Here is a 7,922-nt window from a genome sequence, read left to right on the forward strand (position 1 = left end):
TCGCTCGCACAGAGCGTATTTGATTATGTCTGGGTGGGTGGGCGGAGCCTCCCGCCGCTGCTACTACCAGTTTGCCCGAACCGATAGCAACCCATCACTGAATCGAACCCAACGTTTCTGTTGTTAGGAAGACAGTTGTTAATTGATTTTTGCCCCATTTTACACCTTTCTTGCCACAGTTGTGAAATGAAACACTGCAGTTATTAGTAACATGGTTTCTATTAAGTGAATCTGGCTTCCCCGTTATTTTTGATTGTGAGAAGATCGCAAATGGTGATTTCACGATCCCAGGACACTGCAACCTTCATATATATATGCCAGTTGCCTAGCGTCCAAATTTTGATCAGGTGACCATGGGGATGCTGCAAAGGTCGTCTGAAAACGGTCATAAGTCACTTTTTTAAGTGCCGTTGTAAGTTCAAATCATCACTAAACAAATAGTTGTAACTCAAGGTCTAGCTATATATTTTTCCATAACTATCAAGAAGTCTGTACACTTCTTCCTAGCTTGCCTTTTGTTTTTAAAATTGTCATCTTTTTCTTTTTGAGGATCTTATCAACTCCAACCAACCATCACATTCTCCATCTTTCTCTTTCTTGCAAACTATTCACTCTTCTTTTGGCTGGGGAATTTTGGGAGTTGAAGTCCACACAGTTTAAACTCGTCAAGGTTAAGAAACATTGCTCTAGTTTTTCACCATTTCTGTATAACTTGCAATCGCTCATTCCATTTTCCCTATCAAATACAAGAGTTTGGTCTTTAATTCATTAATTGCTAGAGCCATTGTTTCATTGGCTCTTTGTTTCATTCTGCTATCTATCTAATGTTTGCTGCAAATCTTTTGAGTTTTTGACTAACAACACAGCATTATCTGCGAATAAAAATAGAGATACTTTTCCACAAAAGGACATCTTTAATAATCACAAAGAATCATTCATTTTTTATTCAGGACTAAAAGTTTATCCAATTATCTTCCCTTTTTTGGGAAAGGAGATATCCATCATTGCAATGGAAAAAGAGGAAGGGACAAGTTACTGAAAATGGTATACATACACATGTGAGCATAAGATGCATAAACGCATATTTGCTGTGACTTGAAACAGAAACTACTCCAAAAGGACCTTGACAAAATATGCACGAATATGTAATTCTTTTTTGACACAATGGCAAAAGAAAAACTGAGTACATATTATACAGTTAGTCCTCATTTAGCAAGCACAATTGGGTGTTTAGCAAAGCAGTTGCTAAGTGAAATTTTGACTATGCTTATGATCTACTTTTCTTTGCTTTATAGACCTACAAAAGAGGCCTGTAAATGAGAGGATGGCAAAATTACTTTCTTATCACCATCATAACTGCAGTCACTAAACAAGGCAGTCACTAAATGAGGCAGTCACTAAACGAGGATTACCTGTATTTCATTTTGTGCTAAAAAGTTGTTTTTATAAAGTAGGCTCCAGAGTGGAAGGCCTCTCATCTTTTCAGTCTTTGACACGTGATACTAGAATCCTTTTATGTTTATTTTGAATACATTCATTTGAACATATCTATCCTCTCATTTTTTTTTTCTTATATGCCTTTTGATTCCTTTTTCTTTTCTCCCCGATTTTATTGTTGCTTTTGTTTAATCTAAAAGAAAATGAGAAAGCGGGGCGACCAATTCTGAAATTAGTCAATTCGTTCGAAACGAGCTTTGCCCAATGAGGCCAAATGTGATTTTGTCTCCTGGTGGATTTGGTTCTGGATCTTCAGATAACTGTTTTTTTTGCTTCTGTTTCATCCGTTAGGACAGTCCAGCTGCCACAGCGCTTCCTCCTCCTGTACTGCTGCCAGATGCAACCTACGGTCAGTCCAAGAAGCCCAACAGCTAGCAGGACTCCACCTATGACAGTCAGGATGGTGTCTGAGAAACTACCTGAGCAAGCGACACTCGTAGTCACTAGGCCAATGATACTGGCCAGCACCTCAAAAGGAAGTAGGCAGTTGTGGCAGGAGTCTTCTACGCTGCCGGTGGTAGTGCTTATGAGGCGGGGATCCAGCTGGGATTTGGTGCGCTCCAGAGAAACCTCTTCCCGTTCCATGTTCACCGTTACACGGTCGTAAGGCAAAGTGGATGGCAGAGCCATGATGGTTACAAATCTGTGGAGGAAAACAGAAGAGAGGACGTAGGCTGGTCTACACCATAATAAAGGTTTAATTTGAGAAAGGAGTCCAGATTTTTTTTTTTTTAATCAGGAAACAGAAATACAGATGGTCCTTGAATAATGGCTACAATTGGAACTAGAATTTCTATTACCAAGTAAGGCGCTTGTTAAGTGAATCACACCCACTTTTTTATTACCTTTTTTGCCATGATAGTTAAAATGAACGACACAGTTGTTAAGCTTCCTGCATTGACTTTGCTTGTCAAAAGCCAGCTGGGAAGAAAGTGGCAATCACGAGACCCTGGGATGCTGCAACCATTGTAAATACATACTGGTTGACAAGCACCTGAATTTGGATCACATGATCATGGGGATGCTGCAAGGACATGTCATAAGTCACTTTTTTCAGTACCACTGCAACTTCAAATGGTCACTAAATGAATGGTCATAAATTGAGGACTACCTATAAGGAGGGTTGAAGGAAGAAAACCACTCTCAAAAGTTGGCAAGACTGGGAGGTTGGAAAATAGGCTTGGAACTAGTCTGAAGGTGGAAGAAATATTTGTGTTTGCCCTTCGCCTCTCCAGAATAATTGAGTTGCCCCCTGATAACATGGCAGACACTGAAAATGACAGGTTGTGAATAAGATAAAATAATGGTTCGACTGGATTCAGAATACAGTCTTGTGTTTTATCTGGAATTATGCTTTATCTTTGAATTAAGGGGAAACTTCCTAAATGTGAGGACAATTAACTGATGAAACATCTTGCCTTTAGAAGTTGTAGATGCTTCATCACTGGACATTTTAAAGAAAAGACTCTCCTTCAATCTCTATTCTGATTGATTGATTGATTGATTGATTGATCTCTTAGCTGCTACAGCAGTTACAGCAGCAGAATAAAATTCTTAGGGTCCGAAACAGTAAATTGGTTTATTATTTATTCATCCATCCATCCATCCATCCATCCATCCATCCATCCATCCATCCATCCATGTTTCTATTTATATTCATCATATAGCCACTCAACTCACAAAACTTTGCTAAGAACAAATGTTTCAGGCAGGAGCAATAAAATTCAGGGCCACCAAGAATAGGTATAGGTAAGAAAGGACCACGAGCCCAGTTTATATGCTCAGAGGCACTCTTTTGAAACAATTCTGTTGTTAGTGGACCACTCTGATTGGTGGATCTTGAAGCTGGAAGAGAAAGAAGAGAAAACCTGAGGTTTGCCCCTTTTAATGTTTTCCCTGATGGCATTCGGAGGCCTCTGTCAGAGGGGGTCAAAAAAAGTCAAAATGGCACCCATGGCTCTTCTTTTTTGGACACCAACACCCCTCCTGCATACACTCTTGAGAGCCTTTGGATTCCTTATTATTCCCAAATGTTGAAAGATAGATCAGTCATAGGCCTTTTACGACTGTCTTTTTATTTTTACTGCCAAAAGTGTTCCACACTAGCAATTTATAGCACCGCTTCAGCCATCATTAGAGTGATATAGCACTAATGCAGACTGGCATTATATCGTAGCTTGGCTGACTCCATAAACCATAAAACTCAAAGACCTTCTAAATCAGCATTTTTCAACCATGACAACTTTAAGATGTGTAGACTTCCACTTCCAGAATTCCCCAGCTAGGAAATTCTGGGAATAGAAGTCCAGACATCTTGAAATTGCCATGATTAGAAAACACTGATCTAGATAAAGTATAATATGCTGATGGTTTTAAGCTGTTCCTTTTAGGTCAGGAAAAGAAAGATAGGAAATTTGCAAGACTATTTATTGGAGGCCAGTTTCTACAATGCGATCCATGAAAGGATCTGACATACGTTGTGCAATTTTAATCTTTCAAGAAACAGGTTTAAAGATATCGATTCCAAAAAGCTTTCCTCAAACTGATATCTAAACTACAACTTCTTCAGGCATCCCCAGCCAGAAGAGAACCAGAGTGGTTCAATGTTTCTAGAGAGTAATATGTGAGGCATAGCTAGCGTAGGCAATTTTTCCCCCTTAAGCATGAAAAGAATCGAGTGTGGCATTGTAAAGGAGGCTGGAAGCATTTTCAACACACCCGCTTATTGTATTTCCAGATTTTGTTTGTGTGGGTCACATTTGTTTTTCCAAGCTGGAGACTGTATTGAAAATGTTTCCGCACACGCAGGATATATGTCTGCCTTTGGTCTGTCAAGCTAACCATCAAAATGTTTGGAGAAGCTGAGGGGATACATGTAATAAGTTTATTCAGCAATGGATGAGAGATAAATTATCATCAGAGAGGATTTGGGAGAGGGGAGGAGGAGACATGACAGAAAATTGCTTTTTTCTGCCAGAGAGGAGCTCAAGATGACATTATTCAATAATCTTTTCAACTGAGATTACAACCCTGCATGGGATCCATTCATTCCCAAGGGAAAGTATGGAGGTTTTGTTTTAAAAGAAAAGGCAGGAAGATATATTAGATGAAGTTATGGAAGAAAATTGACAGCAGGCCAGGGATTTTTTTTTTTTTTAAAAAAAAGCCTCACCAGGCCCTGCGAACAGAGCTTCATGGTTGCAAATGGAAAACAATGCTTTTAAAAAGACAAAAGAACGAATTCATAACTGCCCCAACAAAAAGGATGCTGGGAATAAAGAGGAATAGTCAAAAAATTTAAAAGTTCTGGATTCAGAACAACCATCGTGACAGCCATTAGCAGATGTTAAATTTAGATTTTGCAAATCCTTCTCAGAGGATTTTGCTTAATTCTGCACTTTCCACTGTTGTCTGAGGTGAATGTTCAAGATTGCCTGTTTATTTTTACTTCTAGTTAATTAGCAATCTAATTGTGTAGGGTGGCCATCTGAAAAAATAAAGGAAACCAAAGAAGGTCCTTGATAGCTATATTACAGACTGAGTCGTAAAGGAATATTTTTGAGGCAAGTTGATGCACTGATGGACAGCTGCATATTTGATTCTTTGCAGCAGTAGTAATTCAGTTTAAGTTTTTTTTTTAAAAAAAGTATTCTCAGACTGACTTTGGAAAAAAAGAAACAAACTTATACAGTATTTTCACCGTGCAATTGCTATGCTTGAAACAATTGCCTGCAATCAATGCCTAAATACTCTCTGCATAAATAACTAACAAATATAAATAATAAAAGCAACTATCAGAACTGCAAACCACTTAAAAATTGTGTCCTGAGGGGTTATAAATGAGATTTGCTAGCAAATAATTATGTACGGGTAAAATTAAGCAGCATAGATCATTCAGTGAAACCAAGGGAAAAAGGAAAAGTCAACTGACTTCTCCAGAAAAAAATACTCTCATTTGCAGTTCCATCATCAAAAATAAAAAGTTTGTAGCACAGAAAGTAAACACAATGCTGGCATCAGAATGATGAGCCCAGTTCAACAAGTGATCACATTAACTCTCATTATACTGTTACAGAAACAACAAAATCCAAGAGGATCTAGTGGGATCATCGACCTGTTATTAGAGGATCTGTCAGTTTCAGTATTTCATTATGTTTACAACTAGATCGAGCTGATTTAAGAGATGTCTTCATTATTTATGTATCTTTTATTTTATTATTGATTGATTGTACCTTCTTTTTTACTCCTGGCAGCTGACTGAACAAGTCTGAGCAGTTTTCTTAGCAAGGTTTTCAGAAATGGTTTGCCATTGCCTCCTTCCTAGGGCTGAAAGAGAGTGACTGGTTAGTTTTCTGCCTCAGGCAGGACTAGAACTCACAGTCTCCAGTCTGGTGCCTTAACCACTACCCCCAACTGACTCTATTTATATCATCCTAATAACCATCCTATGCAACAGGTTGCTCTGAAAGAGATTAACTGGCCCAAAGCTTCACAGTTCAGTGGGATGTTCAATTTGAAATATCTTCAAATAAGCCGACATCTGAACAACCATATTTCACTTGCAATTTTGCCTAATGTACATATTTTGAGCAAATGTTTTCTCTAATTTATGCAACCGTGTACATTATTTTCATGATACTATGCATTTTGTACAGACATTTCCTTACTCCACATTTTTTTAACAGTTGGCAAATTACATTGCAAAATTTAGAGACCTGGACATTTCAAACAAAGGCTGCATTTGGCTTTGAAAATCTGAAACTGGGTATGTTTTTTTTGCACTGAAAAATAAGTTAAACACATTTCTCCCCCATCCCTTTCACTTGCAGAGAAGTACCAGAAGTGCGATCACACCAGCATGCCACAAAATCTTCAACTTGGATAAGGTCAAACACGTCTTCCCACCCTCACACCTTTTGTGAAGTTGTCAGAAAGAGCTAAAGGGCAGAATGGGTACCATTAACTTAATTTTACCCCTCGATAGCCCTTCCCCTTGGATATATTAAGGTAAACATTTCTCTGTCAGTTGAATTAAATTCAAGGGCATGGTGCTCGTCTCGGTTTCTTGACCGAGGGAGCAAATATTGTCTGAAGACAATTACTATGATCAAGTGGCCGGCATGGCTACACACCAAAGGAACGCTGTTACCTTCCCACCAAAATGGTACCTATTTATCTACTCGTGTTCGGATGCTCCAAAGGGCTAGGTGGGCAGGAGCTGGGGAAGTAACGGGAGCTCACCGCATTGTGCAGAGCTCGGGTCTCAAATCCAGGTTATCAGCTGTCCGGCATCTTTAATCTATGAGCTATCGCACAAGCACACACACACAGAGAGATACAATAGCAGTCCAATTTGGAGGGTGAGCTTTGCTGTGATGTAAAAATCCTAGGGTAACTCCTAAGTATATTCTTGTCCGTCTATTTCTTACTCACCTTAGCTGTGAGTCAGTATTCCTTATAGAGAAATTACTTTCCTCCCATTTGTTCCAGATCCTTAGCGCCTGGCCACAATCCTGCTTTCTGTCTTCTTTGGAATCCACTCAACTCAGCGCCAGACAAAACTCAGTTGGTCTCTCCTGCCAGATTGGCTGTTGCTGCCTTTGCTGCTGCAGATCTTAAATTTGGTTCCCGGCTCCCCCACCCTGATTTCTGTGTCAATCATCCTGGAATACGGATGATGGACTGATAAGGTGGCAATTAAGGAGTTCCTGTAACTTTAGTGGCCATCGGAGAAACTTGGATACAATATACAGAGTGAGGAATGGAGCACATTGTCCACGGTAGGTACACACCCAGCCAGCCTGAGAATGCTGTAAATAAATTGGCGGACCCCATTCAATAATCTGTAATATATAAATGTAAATTGACATTCTTCTGAGAGAGCCCCTGATAAGCTTCCACGAATTCTTCAGAGCACAGCCTGAATACCAAGTGACTTTAGAATATAGAAGCTGCATCCAGATTTAAAGCTCTCAGTGGGAAAAGGTGGAGTGAATGAAAAGAATAGAAATGTTAAACAGAAAAAGAATAAGAGTTAGCAATATGGTTTCAATTTCATCTTAAATTTTTTAAAAATGTATCATTTTTCATTTTTGTTGGGCCAGGCCTGAGTGAGGTTAGACAGGAGTTAGGGAGACAGAAATAATGAATAAAAGTTGCCTAGATTTAATTTAAATATTAGGAGAAAAAATTTTCTAATGGTATGATCTATACAGCAAAACCACATGTTTGAGATATGGAAATGGTGAACTCTTCCACTCTGGAGGATTATTAAACGAGTCCCAATAAGCCACTTCACAAGGATGGTTTAAATCACGGGAATGGCTGGGGAATTCTGGGAGTTGAAGTCCACAGGTCTTAAAGTTGCAAAAGTTGGACACCCCTTGTTAAAACATTTTGGAACTGAACTAGATTATCACTGTACC

General features: G+C 39.1%; 1 long non-coding RNA gene across 1 annotated transcript; it reads right to left on the bottom strand.

Moving 5' to 3' along the window:
- Positions 1 to 894: 894 nt before the first annotated feature.
- Positions 895 to 7,093, bottom strand: LOC117666703 (uncharacterized). Its single transcript, XR_004591891.3, has 3 exons — positions 6,931 to 7,093; positions 5,730 to 5,823; positions 895 to 2,140 (listed from the first exon to the last, which is right to left on the bottom strand). It is a non-coding gene; the product is annotated as an uncharacterized LOC117666703 (long non-coding RNA).
- Between the last annotated feature and the right edge of the window lie 829 nt (positions 7,094 to 7,922).

The sequence above is a fragment of the Pantherophis guttatus genome, chromosome 4 (genome assembly GCF_059756535.1).
Source record: "Pantherophis guttatus breed Tessera chromosome 4, ASM5975653v1, whole genome shotgun sequence".
In the NCBI taxonomy this organism is placed as follows: domain Eukaryota; kingdom Metazoa; phylum Chordata; class Lepidosauria; order Squamata; family Colubridae; genus Pantherophis; species Pantherophis guttatus.